This window comes from Stegostoma tigrinum, chromosome 14 (assembly GCF_030684315.1).
Source record: "Stegostoma tigrinum isolate sSteTig4 chromosome 14, sSteTig4.hap1, whole genome shotgun sequence".
In the NCBI taxonomy this organism is placed as follows: domain Eukaryota; kingdom Metazoa; phylum Chordata; class Chondrichthyes; order Orectolobiformes; family Stegostomatidae; genus Stegostoma; species Stegostoma tigrinum.
The window spans coordinates 67,288,140-67,308,555 of NC_081367.1; the positions used below are offsets into that span (position 1 = coordinate 67,288,140).

Sequence of the window (20,416 nt, forward strand, 5' to 3'; positions counted from 1 at the left end):
GGACCCTTCCTCAGCTTTCCTGCTCATCTGATGCTGCCAAGCCTGCTGTGTTCTGCGAGCTCCACACTGTGTTATCTCTGACTCCAGCATTGGCAGTTCTTACCATCTCTTATACAATAGGGGGTTGTGTCTGGGTGAGATGCTCTTCACAGCGTCAGCGTGGGCTTGAATGGCCTGCTTCCACACTGTTACGATTCTAACTGATAAATTTAACAAAATTTATTATGAAAACTGGCAAAGGTGATATGGTCAGCCAAACAGCTTTTGAGAAGCTAAAGGCAATCCTAATAAATGAAACTGGTGTTGGCTGTCCTTGACTGTATTAAACCTTTTGAAAAGATAATTGATGCCAGTGACTTCGAGTTAGGTGTATTCTCAACACTGTTGAAGAATCGAGAGTGGAGAAGCCAGTGAATACTCTTCAAAAAAATTAAGCCTGTATCAGAAAAACATAGTGTACAGCAGAAAAAGAGACTTTGAGAATATTACTGGCTACTAAACATTTTGCATCCGTATGTTCCTCATTGGTGCAAGCAACCAATAATATGTACTGATCATAGTCCTAAATTAAATCTCAAAATGCAACATTGTTTAGAAGAAGCTTATTATTTCAACTTTTTGATATAAAAATTTTCACACTGCTGGAAAGATAATGTAACACAATCTTGTAGCACAAGATGCGCACAATCAAGATGTGATTATACTGAGATTATTTAAGAATTTAAGAGAGAAGATGATAGGAAATTACATAATTTCTGTATAAAGAATGAGTCACGGTGAATTAGTGCACTTTCTTGAGTTTATATACACCATGTTTAGAACATAGAACACGAGCGCAGTACAGGTCCTTTGGCCCTCGATGTTGCGCCGACCTGTGAAACCAATCTGAAGCCTATCTAACTACTGTACTCCATTATCATCCATATGTTTATCCAATGACCATTTAAATGCCCTTAAAGTTTACCTAGTAATGAAACATTTAAAAATGATGCTTCATCTCTTTAAGGGCAGAAGTGTATATGGAATCACATATTTTTCCTTTTGGAGCATAAACTGGAAAGTGGAAATTGTCGCTGTTTAAAAAATTACCAGATGAGTTTTCAATCCACGACTTGAATTTCAAGTGGGATTGTGTGATGTATGGTTTAGCTATACAAGATTATGTTACATTTCAGAGTAGTGTGACAGATGTGTTATGAGACAGAGTGGTAACAGAAGACATTGAGTTAAGGAAAAGATTGTACACCAACAGCCTTCAGACTGTTCCAACTATGGCTTTTTATAGACTAGCAAGTGCAGCGTACTCAAAGACATTCAGAAACATTGTTCACTTCAACATTTCAAGTGTAGGATGAGGCCCCACCCAACCGATTAAATCATTTTGTCTTCTCTACTTGAAGGGGCTCGTGAAGCACAAATGCATTAATCAGGCAGTTACAGATTCTAAGTTAAAGAAATCTATAATCACAAATTCTACACCTGTACTCTGTGCAGTGTCTGGCTATGCAGATTACAAATCCTCAGCAAAAGCTATTCTTATCATGACACTGATCATTTCCACCTTCAACTTAAACCACCATCAGCCACTCCTCTCTAATGAGAGAGCAGAACTATGGTTCTGGGACAATGGTGACTTTACCAATTGATCCCAGCAATTGCTTGAAAGCAGATATAATCATAGGAGATCTATAAAGTATCACAAACACACATAAGGAGACAGAGCTGCTTCCCTCACACAGTGAACTGTAAGTATTTCACATGCTGATATGTACAATTCCATCTTTCTTGGGTCTTGTTGGGGTAGGGGAAGAATTGATCCTACCATATTTACTCCCCTTTACGTAAGTGTGCAACGTGGCTTCTGCAGCATACATCTGAACAGGATCTACAATCTCAAAAGTCCATGCAGTGGCTGTTCATGGCCTTCCTTGTCAGAGGTCTCCAAGAGCTCCTGTATCAAGGACCGTAGTGAACTGCTCTTTGGGTATATAGCAACTATTGCATTAATAACTGCAACATCACTAAAAGCTGTTTCTGATGCTTCCCACAGAGGGTCATTGGTACCAAGAGTAATGGTCACTAATGGCCAAATGGAGATCAGTACAGGCAGCGACAGCAGCAGCAACACAACGAAGGAAAGTGAACCTGGGGGTGAACGGCAGGATAAATACCTGAGGAGCAGGCTCAGTCAGAGCGAACCTGGAGGTAAACAGCCCGATAAATAACTGAGGAGCGGGATCAGTCAAAGCCAACCTTGTGGCATTACAAAAAGGGCTGTCTTTCCCAGCACATCAGTGCAAAAGATAAGACTGAAGTATTCGCAGCAATCTTTAGCCAGAAGTGCCAAGTGGATGATTCATCTCGGCCTCCTCTGGTGGTCCCCAGCATTACTGATACCACTCTTCAGCCAATTTGAGTTACTTCACATGATATCAAGAAACGGTTGGAGACACTAGATACTGCAAAGGCTACTGCCTCTGACAACATTCCAGCATTAGCACTGAAGACTTGTGCTCCAGAACTTGCCGCTCCCCTAGCTGAGCTGTTTCAGTACAGTCACAATTCTAGTATCTACCTGACAATGTAAAAAATTGCCCAAGTATATCCTGTACACAAAAAGCAGGACAAATCCAAACCAGCCAATTCCCGCCCCACCAGTCTCCTCTCGATCATCAGGAAAGTGATGGAAGGTGTCAGTAACAGTGCTATCAAGCAGCACTTGCTCAGCAATACCCTGCTCAGTGATGCCCAGTTTGGGTTCCACCAGGGCCACCCAGACTCTGACCTCATTATGGCCTTAGTTTAAATATGTGGTGAGTCTAGCTGAGTTTCTGGTCAATGATAACCCCCAGGATGTTGATCGTTGGGGATTTTGTGATAATAACACCATTGAATGTCAAGGGATGGTGGTTAAAAAGCTCACTTCCAGAGGTGAGGGGGGAGTGACAATCCTTGATATCATTTGACTGAGTGTGGCATCAAGGAGCCCTAGCAAAACTGAAACCACTGGGTATCAGGGGGCAAACTCGTTGATGGTTACAGTCACACCTGACACATAGGAAGATGGTCGTGGTTGTTGGAGGTCAGTCATCTCAGCTCCAGGATATCTCTGCAGGAGTTCCTGAGGCATGTGTCCTAGGCCCAACCATCTTCAGTCGCTTCATCAATGTTCTTCCTTCCATCATAAGGTCAGAAATGGGGATGTTTGCTGATGATTAGACAATGTTGAGTGCCATTCCTGACTCCTCAGATACTGAAGCAGCCTGTATTCAAATGCAGCAAGATGTGGACAATATCCAGGCTTGGGCTGACAAGTGACAAGTGACATTCGCCAACAAATGCCAGGCTATGGTCATCACTAATAACAGACAATCTAACCACCATCCCTTGACATTCAATGGTGTTATTATCACAAAATCCCCAACGATCAACATCCTGGGGGTTATCATTGACCAGAAACTCAGCTAGACTCACCACATTAACACTTTGGGTACAACAGCTGGTCAGAAGCTAGGAATCCTGCAGTGAATAAGAACGAAGAACAAAAAAAATTATAGCACAAGAACTTCAGCCCTCCAAGTCTGCGCTGATCCAGACCCTCTTTCCAAACCTGTCACCTATTTTCCAAGGAGCTGTATCCCTCTGCTCCCTGCCCATTCATGTACCTGTCTAGATACATCTTAAATGATGTCATCGTGCCCACCTCTACCACCTCCACTGGCAACATGTTCCAGGCACCCACCACCCTCTGCGTAAAGAACTTTTCATGCATATCTCCCTTAAACTTTTCCCCTCTCACCTTGAAATTGTGACCCCTAGTAATTGAGTTCCCCACTCTGGGAAAAAAGCTTTTTGCTATCCACGCTGTCTATACCTCTCACGATTTTGTAGACCTCAATCAGGTCACTCTCAACCTCTGTCTTTCTAATGTAAATAATCCTAATCTACTCAACCTCTCTTCATAGCTGGCAGCTCCATGCCAGGCAACATCCTGGTGAACCTCCTCTGCACCCTGTCCAAAGCATCCACATCCTTTTGGTAATGTGGTGGCCAGAACTGTATGCAGTACTCCAAATGTGGTCGAACTCCAAAGTCTTATACAACTGTAACATGACCTGTCAACTCTTGTACTCAATATCCGTCCGATGAATGAAAGCATGTCTTATGCCTTCTTGACCACTCTATTGACCTGCGTTGCCACCTTCAGGGTACAATGGACCTTAACACCCAGATCTCTCTGTGCATTAATCTTCCTCAGGGCTTTTCCATTTACCGTATAGTTTGCTCTTGAATTGGATCTTCCAAAATGCATCACCTCGCATTTGCCTGGATTGAACTTCATCTGCTATTTCTCCACGCAATTCTCCAATTTATCTATATTCTGCCGCACTCTCCGACAGTACCCTTCACTATCTGCTACTCCACCAATCAATAACCCTCCTCTTGACTCCTCAAAGCCTGTCCGACATCTACAAGGCACAAGTCAGGAGTGTGATGGGATACTCCCCACTTGCCTGGATGAGTGCAACTCCAACAACACTCAAGAAGCTTGGCACCATCCAGGACAAAGCAGCCCGCTTGATTGGCACCACATCCACAAGCATCCACTCCCTCCATCACTGATGCTCAGTAGCAGCAGTGTGTACTATTACAAGATGCACTGCAGAAATTCACCAAAGATCCTCAAACAACACCTTCCAAACCCACAACCATCTAGAAAGACACGGACATCAGACATATGGGAATACCACCATCTCCAAGTTCCCCTCCAAGTCACCAAACATCCTGACTTGGCAAATACATTGCTGTTCCTTCACTGTTGCATGGTCAAAATCCTGGAATTCCCTCCCTAACGGCATTGTATATCAACCTACAGCAGGAGGACTGCAGCGGTTCAAGAAAGCAGTTCACCACCACCTTCTCAAGGGCAACTAGGGATGGGCAAGAAATGCTGGCCAGCCAGGGACACCCACATCCCATAGATGAATAGAGAAAAAAACATTTCCAATTTCATTCTTGTATCCCCTTTGGCTGAATGAAACCACTGGGTGGTGTGGTGTGTACCTAATGAGGTAAGCTCCACAAAACAGTGTGAACAAACTTGCTAGTGATCACAGAGAGATACACTTTACTAAATTTTCCAAAATTGACACAGACAAATTTTAGGAATAATCAGCCCATAACGTTAGAAGTGTGAAGCTGAAGCTGCTGGGGTTTGAGAACTTTCAGAGAGCCAGGTACTGCTAAAGAAAACAAGGAAGATAAAGTTATAGAGACGTTCAGCGTAGAAACAAACCCTTCAGTCTAACTCATCCATGCCAACTAGATATCCTGAATTAATCTAATCCTATTTGCCAGCATTTGGTCCATATCCCTCTAAACTCTTCCGATTGATGTACCCATCAAGATGTTTTTTAAATGTTGCAATTGTTCCAGCCTCCACCACTTCCACTGGCAGCTAATTCCATACACGCACCACCCTCTGTGTGACAAAGTTGCCCCTTAGGTCCCTTTTATATCTTTCCCCTCTCACCTTAAATCTATGCCCTCTAGATTCGGACTCTCCCACCCTCAGATTTAGAACACCGGTCTGCAACTTTGAATTAGTGCATGTGTAAGAATGGCTGTGAATTTACCAGTCCTGACTTTGTGAAAATGAAAAGTGGTATGAGACAGAGTATTTTTTTTTCTCTGCAGCCTCAGTAGCAAAATAATGAAGTAACTACAGAGTTAGATCAGAAACCTGGCCAGTGAGTACAGCCACTCTGTTATCAGTGCTGGAGAATGAGTTCGACCAGCTCTATTGCCGAGAAGCAGAAAAGCTACGCTGGAGAAATTTTGAAAGCCTTGAAGACATATTTTGAACCCTCCACTAATGTTACTTATAAATGGTACTTGTTCAACACTAAAGCTAGAGGGGAGATGGAGAACATGATTAAGTATTTAATAGCACTGATACAACATACAGGATCCAGGACTGGAGCAATGTCTTGCCATTGTATCATGTAATAATAAAAGTTTTCTGTTTCAAGACATGATTATGATATTGTTCCGGTGTGTTTGTTGCATTAACTGACAAATGGTGAAATATCAGACATTAAAGCAAGGCATTTGCCATGGTCAGGTTTAATTCCTAAAATGCTTTCTGAGAAATATTGCTGTGTGGTGCAGTGCTTTGCAACACTTGGCATATTTTCAAGGATCATACTGTTTCTTTCTGGTCCTAAATCAAATATCTGGCCCGGCAGCCCACACCATGCGGTAATCTACTAGTACTTAATTTCAGGATCCATTTTAAAGCCATTCAAAGGGGAGACTGATTGTGATGTAATATTGGCAGCTCCTTTGTAACGCAAATACACACTAATGCGGTGAAGCAAAAAGGGGGAAAATTCTGAACAAAAGACTGTGCACTGGAAAACATGCTACAGAGAGTCAGACTCTGAAGCAACCGTTTTACTGTATTAATGAAGACTATTGTGTTTTTGGTGTTCTGCCTTTACTTACAGTGGGGTCAGCTCTTCTTTATTTGGAATGAACAAAACGGCTACCTCTCTCATTTTTAAAATATATTTTCATATTTTGGGTACACAACACTTCATCTATAAGTACTGGGGTATCAAGGAGATGGCAAAAACTGCTGCAGTCAGTGTTGATACAGTGTGGGGCAGGAGGAACATAGCAGTTCAGGCACCATCAGAGGAGCAGGAGAGTCAATGTTTTGAGTCGGGACCCTTCAGCAGGACTGGGGAGGGAGAATGGAGCTGGGATGGCCTCTTACAAGGGTGATTGGTTTTTTTATCATTCATATATAGATGAGCATATCGCTGACTCGGTCTGCATTTATTACCCAGAGGGCAGTTAAGGGTCAACCACATTGCTGTGGGTCTGGAGTCACATGTAGTCCAGACCAGGTAAGGATGGCAGTTTCCTTCCCCAAAGGTCATTAGTGAACCAAACAGGCTTTTGTCGACAATGGATTCGTGGCCATCGTTGGATTCTTAAATCCAGGTACTTTTATTGAATTCACATTCCACCATCTGCCATGGAAGCTGGGTCTCCAGAACATTATCTGGGTCTCTGGGTTAGATATTCCAGCAAAAATGCCACTAGGCCATCACCTCCACAGCTTTTGGAGGGAGGTGGTGAAGGGATGAGGATGTGATGTTTGGGGAGGTGGGTGGGTGACTTGATGGTGAAGTGATTTTTCTTTGTTCATTCACAGGATGAGGGCATAGCTGACCAGGCATTTATTGCCCATCCCTAATTGCCCAGAGGGCATTTAAGACTCAACCACGTTGCTGTGGGTCTGGAGACACAGGTAGGCCAGGCCAGGTAAGGATGGCAGTTTCCTTCCCTAAACAACATTAGTGAACCAGATGGGTTTTTCCTCAACAATTGACAATGGATTCCTGGTCATCATAGAACATAGAACATTACAGCACAGTACAAGCCCTTCGGCCCTCAATATTGTGCCAACCTGTCATACCATTCTGAAGCCCATCTAACCTACACTATTCCATGTACATCCACATGCTTGTCCAATGACGACTTAAATGTATTTAAAATTGGCGAATCTACTACCATTGCAGGGCGTTCCATTCCCTTACTACTCTCTGAGTAAAGAAACTACCCCTGACATCTGTCCTATATCTTTCACTCCTCAATTTAAAGCTATGCCCCTTCGTGCTCGCCGTCACCATCCTAAAAAAGGCTCTCCCTATCCACCCTATCTAACCCTCTGATTATTTTATTGGTTTCAATTAAGTCACCTCTCAACCTTCTTCTCTCTAATGAAAACAGCCTCAAGTCCCTCAGCCTTTCCTCGTGAGACCTTCCCTCCATACCAGGCAACATCCTAGTAAATCTCCTCTGCACCCTTTCCAAAGCTTCCACATCCTTCTTATAATGCTGTGACCAGAACTGTACACAATACTCCAAGTGCGGCCGCACCAGAGTTTTGTACAGCTGCAGCATAACCTCTTGGTTCCAGAACTCGATCCCTCTATTAATAAAAGCTAAAACACTGTATGCCTTCTTAACAGCCCTGTCAACCTGGGTGGCAACTGGTCTCTCAATTCCCATGGTTAAACCACCGAGCCTTCACACTATGGATAATTTAGTGTGGCCAATCCATCTAACCTGCACATCTTTGGACTGTGGGAAGAAACCCACACAGACACAGGGAGAGCATGCAAACTCCACACAGATAGTCACCTGAGGGTGGAACCAAACCCGGGTCCGTGATGTCGTGAAGTGGCAGTGGTAACCTTTGAGTCACCATACTATTGTCTTCAAAACTTCTTCATCTCTCAGACAGTGTTGATTGCATTAACTTCTTGTTCTCAAAGTCACTGATATGCATCAAACTCAAAGGTCCATGCAGAAGGAAAAATAAACAAGAACTAGGAATAGCAGTTGGAGCCAATCCTTTGGGATATTTTCTCACTATCAAATTATAGCGCTCCAGAATTGGAACTGCAGAATGTCTATTGAATACCATGGGAGCCCTGCTTACAAAGCTGATTAAACTGATTCAGTGCTAACAAAATGTGGTTCACAGATCTTTGCACAAAATCATGGTAATTACAGAAAAGGCTCATCCTGCTTTAATTAAACTGTTCAAATGTCCTATTTTTAACATTATTTCACTTGATCTGAGCATCACTAGTCAGGTATTTGTTGTTCATCCCTAATTACCCTGGAAAAGGTGGTGGTGAGCTGCCTTCTTTAACCACTTCAGCGCTTGGGTTATAGGGACACACGCGTCGCTGTGTGGGAAGGGGTTTCAGGATTCTGATCCAGTGACAGCAACAGAATAGAAGTACATTCCTCAGTCACAATGGTGTGTGGCTTGAAGGGGAAAGTGGAGGTGGTGGCGTTCCCTGGAGCAGCAGTGTGTACGACCTACATTGGAAATTTGTCAAACATCCTTAGCCTGCATCTTCCAAGCCCATGACTACCTACACCCACAAGGACAAGGGCAAGGGCAAATACATGGGAAGCCCCCCCTCCCCATTAAGCTTCCCTCCAAGGCACTCACTATCTTGACTTGGAAATATATCGCTGTTCCTTCACCGTCACTGGGTCAAAATCCTGGAATTCCCTCCCTAGGGGCATTGTGGGTCTTCCTACAGCACACAGACTACAGCAGTTCAAGGAGGCAGTTCACCACCACCCTACTCAATGGCAACTAGGAATGGGTAATAAATGCTGGCCCAGTCAGCGACATCCAAACCCATAACTGAATAAACAAAAAAATTCTGCTGCCCTTTTCCATCTAGGTGGAAGCTGGGTCATGGGTTTGGAACTGCTGCCAGAGGAGGAGCATATAGTTGTCCGGCAGAACAGGGGGTGGCCAGGTGGTTCAATGGTTAGCATTGCTGCCTTACAGCACTAGGGGCCAATTGCAGCCTTGGTCAACTGTCTGTGTAGGGTATGTACATTCTCCCTGTGTCTGCATGGGTTTCTTCCCACAGCCTAAAGATGTATCCTGAGGAAGGGTCACCAGACCTGAAACATTAATTCTGTTTTTTTTTCTTCACAGATGCTGCTAGACCTGCTGATCTTTTCCAGAAACTTTTGTTTTTGTTCCAAAGATCTGTAGGTTAGGTGGATTGGTCACAGGGAATATAGGGTTTGGGCGGTGAGTCTGTGGGGGGAATGCCTTTCAGAGAGTTGGTGTGGATTTGGTGATCTGAATGGCCTGTTTCCACACTGTAGGGATTCTATATTTTAAAAAAGAACCAAACTGTGAACTCACATTCCGCCCACTGTGAGAATAATAGAATGTAGAATTAGTCAAGCAGCACAATTACTTATAATAGTCATACTCTAGTCATAACACTCAGGTGTATGTCAACAAACATCTACTGAAATACTCTACAGCCTTCTGGACTCAATATTGCTTTTGTGCTCATAAGATGCTGCTTGGCCTGCTGTGTTCATCCAGCTCCACACTTTTTGTTATCTAGGATTCTCCAGCATCTGCAGTTCCCATTATGTCTGATCTCAACATTGAGTTCAACAATTTTAGGGCTTTTAAGGCTTTACATGTGTGAACACCACAAGCCTTGTTATCACATTGTCCGCTACTACACACGAAGCGCTGGTATTATGTCCCGCTTTCTATTTATCTGTTTAGGTTTCCTTGGGTTGGTGATGTCATTTCCTGCTTTGGTGAAGTCATTAGCCACTAATTACACAGTAATAGCTATTCATTCTCCCAGGCTGATCGTTGTCCACGCTTTTATCTGTTCTTCTCGGTCTTTGGACTCTATCCCCACCTATCATTTACTTCTTCCCCTCCATTCATCCCACCCAATCTTCTGCACAAAATCAATCATTTCCTAGCTACCATCAGTACTGAGGAAAGGTCAGTGAACACGGACTGTTAAAATTTCTCTCCACAGATACTGCCAGAACTGCTGAGCCTTTCCAGTGATATCCGTTTCTGAAATTGAAAACTTTGATGTTGTTGAACTGTACATTGTTTCTTTGCCTCAAAATTTAAAGAACAGAGGATTTACATGAATTGACCCTTCCACTGAAATTAAACACCTTCGATGCACATCCATCTGTACTCTTAACAATCCTAGAGGAATACTTGAACCATTCCAAAAGGGTACTTGACCTCCTAAAAGAACGCCAGCAGGTTTAAATACTTTCCTCCAATCAATAAGCACCAAAAGTGATATTTTGGAAATCTCAGGAATGGAAATTGCTTCCGTTTGAATGCAACTGCATTTCTAAGTGTGCTTCTGCATCTGTAAACTTCGAGGGTTTTCATCCCCACTCTTTCATCCCTGATGAAGGTGGTGGGTACCAGGAACAAAAGCAGAAGTAGCTAGAAAAGCTCAGCACATTGGGCAGCATCTGTCAAGAAAAAAATCTGAGCGAACGTTTCGGGTCCGGTGACCCTTCCTCAGAACAAGGCTTCCAAAATACAGTGGGTGGGGGGCAGTGTTAATGTGGCTAAGAGCTTTACAACTAAGTAAAAGTTTCAGGCCCTCAGAGCCACAGCGCTTTGGAGCCCAGACTCAAAGAAAGAACACAATTATATCAGCCTTCAGAGGAAGGGCCACCAGACCCGAAACATTAACTCTGATTTTTTCTTCAGACATACTGCCAGACCTGCTGAGCTTTTCCAGCAACTTCTGTTTTTGTTCCTGATTTACAGCGTCCATAGTTCTTTCGTTTTTTACATTTATGTAAGTGCTCATCTTACTGCAAATTAAGTACTTTAGAAAGGCAGACATTCTGCAATATAGGAAATGTGTCAGACAATGAGCACACAGCAAGCTAGCGAGTCTTGAGAAGATTTGTAGCTCAGGTTGAGGTTCTGGCTGTGAGTTTGCTCGCTGAGCTGGAAGGTTAGTTTTCAGACGTTTCGTCACCATTCTAGGTAACATCATCAGTGAGCCTCCGGTGAAGCGCTGGTATTATGTCCCGCTTTCTATTTATCTGTTTAGGTTTCCTTGGGTTGGTGATGTCATTTCCTGCTTTGGTGAAGTCATTTCCTGTTCTTTTTCTCATCCCTTTGGGATCTGGACAAGTAAGAGGCAGTTCAGGGTGATGCTGAGGACGGGCGCGGACGGGAACATCATACACCCGCCGTCCAGCTTCAGGGCTACCTGACCTACGCAGGGCAACCCAAAGTCTGACATGCCTGTGGTAGGTCAGGTCACGTGGCGGTCGACTGCAAAGGCACCATCTGCAGGAACTACAGGGAGGAGGGACACCTTGCAAAGGATTGCCCAAAAGAAAAAAGCTGCAACCTTTGCGGGGAAGTGGGCCACATCTACAGGGCATGCCCACGGCAGGGGACCACCTACACCCAGGTCGCCGGCAGGGGCAATGTGGGGCAAGACCCCGGAGGAGAGGAAGGCACCAGGCCCCTGCAAGGACCCCCTGAGTGTGCAGGAGGGCCAGGTCGTGCAGGAGGGACCAGCCCCGCAGGATGGACCCGAGGCCAGCAAAGCTCCCCTGCAGGTTCCACTCCCCCCCAACAACCCGGAGACGATGGAGGAGGCGACAGATGACCCAGGGGAGTGGACGACGGTCCGGAAGGCGAGGAGGACGGCGCCCCAGAGGGCCCCCCGGAACTTCCAGGCGGGAAGGATGAAACAACGCGTCCCCAGCCTGACCCAGAGCCGGACTCTCCTGCCTCCGTACCCCCGACGGGGGGATGCCACCCGGAAGGCAGCACAGACGGTTTCCTGAGCCCGGAGTGCGTCCAGCAGTTCGCCTGGGCAATGGGCATGAAGGGACAGATGGCGAGGCTGGACCTTGGACTCGGGGAGGGTACTGCAGTCACTGCCCACAATAGGGGTACGAGTTGCGAGCATTAATGTGCACAGCGTCAAGTCCACCGCAAGATGTGTGTCTACGTTGGCCTACCTGACCACCATCAAGGCAGACCTCCTGTTTCTGCAGGAGTGCGGGATACCGCACCTCAGCAGGTACGGGAAATGGTCGGGCGCCTGGACCTGTGGGCCTTCGATCTGGTCGGGAGGTACCAACTGTCGCTCCTCGGGCCTGGCTATTCTGCTGCGGGGGCGCAACTTCACCATCTCTCAATTTCAGGAGGTGGTGGGGGGGGCGCCTCCTAGTGGCTGATGTCACCTACAGTAACACTCCCCTGAGGCTGATCAACGTGTACGCCCCAGCGGTATGGAATGAGCGGTTGGCCGTCCCGCAGCAGCTTCCACCCCTGCTGGCTACGTCCAGGCCGGTCATCCTAGGTGGAGACTTCAACTGCATCATCGATGCAGATGGAAGATCCGGCGTGTGGACAGTGGGTGGGGGATGTCAACTGGACGTCACATCCAGATTCCTGATGGGCACGGTGAAGGATGCCAAGCTGCTCAACGTCTTCAGCACCCCTGCAGACGGAGCGCAGCAGAGATACACCTGGTCGCGGCCAGACGGGTCTATCTGCTCAAGGATAGACTTCCTGTTTGTGTCACGGGCGTTCTCGGTCAGGTCCACTGGCGTCGAGCCGGTGTTCTTCTCTGACCACTGCCTCCTGCTGGCCGACTGTCACTTACAGGACGACCAGCAGGCTGGCAAGGGCATGTGGAAGCTCAACACGACACTGTTGACCCCAGAGGACATCGAGGAACTTAAGAGGGAGTACGCCGGGGAGAACCGTGAAACCCCTCTTTGAGTCTCCGGGTGACTGGTGGGAGACGGTGAAGGAGAACATCAAGAGGTTCTTTGTCCTCAAGGGTGTTCGGAAGGTGAGAGAGAGGCGGAGAAAGCTGTCGCGACTCCAGAAAAGGGTGCAGAACCTGCTCCATCTGCAGTCGATGGGGGTCGATGTCACGGAGGACCTCCACGAGGTGAGGGGCCAGCAAGCCTCACTCTTCGCCGCGGAGGCCTCCAGGATAATCTTCCGGTCCAGGGTCCGCTGCTTGGAGCAGGACGAGACATGCTCGCATTTCTTCTTTCAGAAGGTGCACGAAGAGAGCTCTGTGCTTAGCCTGCTGAAGGAGGACGATGGCTCGGTGACGTCGTCTCGGCCCGACATTTTGAAGATCAGCAGATCCTTCTATGCTGGGCTGTACGACGCGAAGCCCACGGACAGCACGGACTCCGAGTCGTTCCTGTCGTCTATCACGGAGGTCTTAGACGACGGCACGAGGGAGTGGCTGGACCGGCTGATATCCCTGGATGAGCTGACCAGAGCCCTCAAGTCCTTGGAGAGGAATAAGACTCCCGGGAGCGATGGCTTACCAGTCGAGCTGTATTCCGCTCTGTGGGACCTGGTCGGCTAGGACCTGCTGGAGGTGTACGATAGTGCGCTTCGGGCAGGGGAAATGTGCAAGTCCATGAGGAAGGGCATCATCACCCTCATTTACAAGAGGAAGGGGGAGAGGGAAGAAATTAAGAATTGGCGTCCCATTTCACTATTGAACGAGGACTACAAAATCCTGGCCAAGGTCATTGCCAACCGGGTCAGGTCTGTCCTGGAGCCGGTGATTCACCCTGACCAAACCTGTGCTGTGCCGGGCAGGAAGATCGCTGAGAGCCTCGCGCTCATCAGGGATACGATCGCCTACGTGCAGGACAGGCAGGTCAACACCTGCCTCGTCAGCCTGGACCAGGAGAAGGCCTTCGACAGGGTCTCTCATGCTTACATGAGGGACGTCCTCTCCAAATTGGGGTTCGGGGAGGGCATCCGCAATTGGATCCGGCTGCTCTACACCAACATCGTTAGCGCAGTCTCAATCAACGGGTGGGAATCGGACAGTTTTCCCCTCAGATCTGGAGTCAGGCAGGGCTGCCCACTCTCTCCTGCCTTGTTCATGTGCTGTGTGGAGCCCTTCGCCGCCTCCATCAGGAAGGACGTGAGCCTGAAGGGCGTGACTATCCCAGGCAGCGGAGGCCTTCAGGTCAAGGCCTCCCTGTACATGGACGATGTCGCCGTCTTCTGCACCGATCGTCGGTTGGTAGGTAGGCTGTTGGACATCTGCGGCCAGTTTGAACTGGCCTCGGGTGCCAAAGTCAATAGGGGTAAGAGCAAGGCCATGTTCTTCGGGAACCGGGACGACTGCTCGTTCATCCCCTTCACCGTCAGGACAGACTACCTGAAGGTGCTGGGTGTTTGGTTCAGTGGAGCTGGGGCGTGCACTAAGACTTGGGAGGAGCGTATCACCAAACTGAAGCAGAAGCTGGGCAGGTGGACGCTCCGGTCCCTCTCCATCGCGGCTAAGAACCTGGTTGTCAGGTGCGAGGGGCTTTCGGTACTGTTGTATGTGGCGCAGGCCTGGCCTATTCCCTGGACCTGCGCCGCTGCGGTCACCCGAGCCATCTTCCACTTCATTTGGGGGTCGAGGATGGACCGGGTCCGCAGAGATACCATGTACAAAGACCTGGGAAATGGGGGAAAGGGTGTACCGAACGCCACCCTCGCCCTGACGGCTACCTTTGTGTGTGGCTGCATCAGGCTGTGCGTAGATCCTCAGTACGCAAACACCAAGTGTCACTACTTACTGAGGTTCTACCTGTCCCCGGTGTTACGAAGGATGGGCCTGGCCTCGTTGCTGCGGAACGCTCCGAGTAGTTGGACCGTTCCGTACCACCTGTCCTTCGTGGAGAAATTTTTGAAAGGAAACGCCTTTGACCACAAGACCGTCAGGCAGTGGTCAGCAGGACCCTTCGGGAAAAGGAGAGGGTGGATCCCGTCGTGTGGTTCCCCACACAGACTGCCAAAGTTATTTGGCAGAATGCCTCATCGCCAGAACTTTCAAACAAGCACAAGGACATTGCTTGGCTGGCGGTGAGAGGGGCTCTGCCAGTGAGATCCTTTATGCATGCCCGGAATTTCTGCGCCACTGCACGCTGCCCTCGAGGCAGCTGTGGGGGGCATGAGACTGTCTATCACCTCCTTCTTGAGTGTGCCTGCGCAGGAGGTCTGGAGGGGGATGCAGTGGTATTTGTCAAGGTTCGTCCCGAGCAGCTCCGTGACGCGGGACTCCGTGCTCTACGGGCTGTTTCCCGGGACACACACCGAGACCAACATCAACTGCGCCTGGAGGACCATCAATGCGGTGAAAGATGCTCTTTGGTCTGCCCGCAACTTGCTGGTCTGCCAGCTGAAAGAACTGACCCCGACCGAGTGTTGCAGGCTGGCGCACTCCAAGGTCCAGGACTACGTGCTGAGGGACGCGCTAAAGCTTGGGGCAGACGTCGCCAAGGCGCGGTGGGGAAAGACCATGGTATGAAACCCCTCGTCCAGAATAGAAAAAAGGGCCCTATCTGGTAACTGGGCCCAGCTGGCGCCTTCCCCAACTGGTCAGGGGGCCGACTGGGACTGTGCGGAGAGACGACTGCCGGGGTATTTTCTTTGCTTTGTTTTTTTTTTCTTTGTTTTGTTTTTACCTTTAGTTGGTGTACGTACCCCCGGGTAACCCGGAGCGGCTTGCATAACTGGGTCGGTGTATAAATGTTTTTTTTTGTACATTTTATGAATAAAGTATATTTTTTCAAATAATAAGAAAAAGTGACGAAACGTCTGAAAACTAACCTTCCAGCTCAGCGAGCAAAAACATCCAACACAGCAAGCTTCCACCCACAACACAAACAAAATGAGATAATTGCCTAATAATCTGGTGTAATGATGTTGGTTGAGGGATAAATACTGACTGGGACATTGGGGTTAACTTCCCCACTCTTCTTAAAAAATAATGCCTTTAAGTTGTCCTAGGAGAGTACGTAAGGCCTCAGTTTAACATCTCATCCATGAAACAGCGCTCCCGGGAGTACAATCCTGCGGTCTTGACTCAACTGTCTGCAAAAGGGACCATGAAACCACAAGTACTGATTCACGGGCGGGAGGTTTAGCAACAGTGCTGTGCCTGGCTGTGAGATAAGAGTCAGGTATTTAAAAGGAAAAGGCCTGATTGCTTCCTTTCCTGCTTGCGGTGGACGTGCCTCAGTAGAATTAACTTGACACATTCAGCTCATTCTTTGGTGTATACAATCTTGTTCACTGAGGATTTGTACTGAGATTAGAGATATGCAGAATACTACTGTAGCCTGACACTTTGAATATTTTGAGTGCAATCTCTGCAGTGAATGCCTGATCTAGTGCCTGACCATCTTTATGCACATTTCAGTGCTGTTGCATTTTTTGGACTTGCACTGAATGTTATTTTTGTGTGCTTAGAATCAAGGGCAAGAAATTCTCAGCACCTTATAAACCAAAGTGCGAATATTATATTCTGATATTGCAGCTTAACCTGCAGGGTTAATCAGAAATAACTGTTAGCTCACTAAACATTACACACGCCTTTTCATGCACTTTTAGTGTTCAGACAATGGAAAAATGAACAATCCATTGGTCAGCAGTTACAGCAACAAACTATGGAACAGATTTATTAATAGTAACAGAAAACAGCTTGCATTAATACAGCACCTTTGATAAACAAGATATCCCCCTGGACTGGAGAAATATGCAGAGAAATGTGTAACAAAAACAGAAATTGCTGGAAAACCCAGCAGATCTGGCAGCATCACAATGAAGAAGGGTCACCGTGCCCCCTGACGTTAACTCTGTTTCTCTCTCCGCAGTTGCTGCCTGACCTGCAGTGTTTCTCCAGCAATTTCTGTTTATGTTTCAGATTCCTAGCAACTGGAGGTGGTGCTATTGAATCATCCGACATGGAAACAGGCCCTTCAGCCCAAGTCATCCATGTGACCAGGTTTCCTAAACTGAACTAGCCCCATGTGCCTTCATTTGGCCCATACTCACTTTGCTATCCACATACTTGTCCAAATGTCTTTTAAATTGCATCTGCATCTACCACTTCCTCTGGCAGCTTGTTCCATTCACGCATCACTTCTGCATGAAAAAGTTGCCCCTTAGGTCCCTTTTAAATCTTTCCCCTCCCATCTTAAACTGCCCTCGAGTTTTGGACTCCCCTACCCTGGGAAAAGACCTTTACTATTCATCCTATCCATACCCCTTATGACGTTACAAACCTCTACAAGAGCACCCTTTAGACTCCTACGCTCCAGGGACTAAAGGTCCCAGCCTATCCAGTCTCTCCTTATGACTCAAACCCTCCATTCTCGGTAACATCCTTGTAAATCTTTCCTGCACCCTTTCCAGTTTAATAACATCCTTCCTATGGGGGCAACTAGAATTGTACACAATACTCCAAAAGTCTCTTATGTTTTGCTCAGTGAAATCGGCAACATATGACTGGGAAGAGATTAATGACATTTTGGAAGGAAATCATATCTGATTTTAATAAGGGCACATGAAAGTGAATCATAGAGATCATAGAATCCCTACAGTGTGGAAACAGGCCCTTCAGCCCAACAAGTCCACACCAGCTTTCAGAATATCCTACCCAGACCCATTACCCTATAACAACCTAAACTACACACCCCTGAACACTACGGGCAATTTAGCATGGCCAATCCACCTAACCTGCACATCTTTGGACTGTGGGAGGAAACCCGGAAGAAATCCACACAGACACAGGGAGAACATGCAAACTCCGCACATTCAGTCACCCAAGGGGGAATTGAACCCAGGTTCCTGGTGCTGTGAGGCAGCAGTGCTAAACACTGAGTCAACATGCCGCCCCAAATGACAGTTAAAGAGATGTTAAGATCACACAGGGACAAAGGAGGTAGTATAGTAGCTGAAGATGAAATTGTAGCAAACATATTTTTTGTCCATTTTCCAAAAGTTAAGCACTGCAGTAACTAAACAATGTTCCTTCACAGCACTTCCTAACCTGAGACTGGTATCACCTGGAAGGACAAAGGTGGCAGATACATGGGAGCCCATCATCTGCAAATCCTTCCAAGTCACAAACCATCCAGACATGGAACCATTAGCCATTCTTTTCTGGAACTGCCATCTGAACAGCACTGTGGATGTCCCAACACAATCACCTGATTGCTATGGTGTGGAAGAAGGCCATTTGGCCCATCATGTCTGTACCAGCTCTTCAAACGAGCACTATTACACTGTGCAAACCTCCCGCTTTTCCTCCCCATAACCTTGCACACTATATCTATACCAATAGTCATCCAATGATGTCTTGACTCCCTCAATTTAACCTGCCCTCACCATACTTCCAGGCAGTGTATTCTAACCACCCTAACCACTCACAGTGCGAAAAAGATTTTCCTTAGTTGACTCTTGCCTTTTTTGCAGATTACTTTGATTCCAAGAGGTGAAGAAAGGAAGGGCTGGCTGAAGACGCATTATACTTAGGATTCAAAAGTTCTCGTTCTTTTTGTGAGCTCAAGACCGCAGTGGTTCAAGAAGAGAGCTGAATACCACCTTCTGCAGACCCAGTCAATAATGCCGAATTCCAGTAAATAAGTCTGAAAATTAATTAGCATACCATATCTCAGGTTGGTGTGACAAGTCCCCAGGCTGTGCAGACATGCACCGATAAGCTGTTGGATTGGTGGAGATATGAGTAGTGGTGACCACAATTTCTAAAAATTTTCCTTACATAGGTAAGATGTCCCAAGATGGCAGCAGAGTAGGAATCTGAGATAACACAGCGTGGAGCTGGAGGAACATAGCAGGCCAAGCAGCGTCAGAGGAGCGGGAAAGCTTGCGTTTCGGGTCGAGACCCTTCTTATCCGAAGGAGGGTCCAGTTTCTACAATAATCTCCTATATTAATAGATTCAAGGATTTTTGTGTAGATCTGTAACACTGGTCCCTGTCTCACGATATCCAACACAGAGACGAGTGATTAGAAAATCTGCGCCATTGTTTACTGGCTAAGAGATGAACAGATAAAATCAACATCTCCTCTCACCTTCAGCAATGGAGACAAAAAGACAGAACAAAACGGGAGGAGTGGATAAGGTCTGAAAATTTTTAACTCAATGTTATGTCTGGGAAGCTGTGATGTATCTAAGTCAAAGATGAGGTGATATTCTGCGAGCTTATATTGAGCTTCGTTGGAACAGTGTAGAAGGCTTAGGGCAGGGAGGTCAGGGTGGGAGTGGGGCAGAGTACTAAAATGGCAGGCAATTGATAGCCCTTGTGGAAAAACTAAAGGTGTTCCTTTCATTCATTCATGTGAAGTGGGCGCTGTTGGCTAAGTCATTTCTACAAGATCAATCAGCCTACCTGTGTGCACTCTCTTCATTTTAGAGGAGACAGTGTTGCGATCAGCAAATGTGGTACACCAAATAATAAGGAGGCAATGGCCTAATGATATTATCGCTCAACTATTAATCCAGAAACTCAGTTAATGTTTGGAGGACCCAAGTTTGAATCCTGCCATAGTAAAAGTTAGAATTTGAATCAACTAAATTTTAAAAAATTTGGAATTAAGAACCTACATTGTTGATTGTTGGGAAAACCCATCTGATTCACTAATGTCCTTCAAGGAAGGAAATTTGCTTGCCTCAGCTGGTCTGGCCTACATGTGACTCCAGATCCACAGCAATGTGGTCAACCCTCAGTTGCCCTCTGAAATGGCCTAGCAAGCGATTCAATTACGTCAATTGCTACAAAGTCTCAAAGAAATGAAACCAGGTGGATCTCCTGGAATCAACCTAGGCACCAGAACAGACAACATCAGAAACAGCCCTGGGTAAACTTACAGCAGGTGGACTGCAGCAGTTCAAGAAGGCAGCTCACTACTACCTTCTCAAGGGCAACTAGGGATGGGCAATAAATGCTGGCCAGCCAGTGATGCCCACATTTCACAAATGAATTTTAAAAATTAGAACTGAAAGTACCAGCAATAAACTGCAGTTTCACCTGAATGGAGTCTTTTGGGAGCTGGACTGTCAGAAGAGAGGATATAACAGGGCACACATTGTATCTCCTGCACTTGGAAGGCAATGTGCCAAGAGGAAGTTGTTGTTTTGTTGATTGTGGATCAGAGTTGGGGTAAAATTAAGCCTTTAGAATCTGCAATC

General features: G+C 46.7%; 1 long non-coding RNA gene across 1 annotated transcript in view; it reads left to right on the plus strand.

Annotated features, from left to right (window-relative positions):
* Positions 1-5,944, plus strand: part of LOC125457417 (uncharacterized) — a 47,547-nt gene extending 41,603 nt beyond the window's left edge. Inside the window, exons 2-3 of the long non-coding RNA XR_007248623.2 lie at positions 2,051-2,205; positions 5,698-5,944. This is a non-coding gene — a long non-coding RNA (uncharacterized LOC125457417). The remainder of the gene's footprint in view (positions 1-2,050; positions 2,206-5,697) is intronic.
* Positions 5,945-20,416: the final 14,472 nt, after the last annotated feature.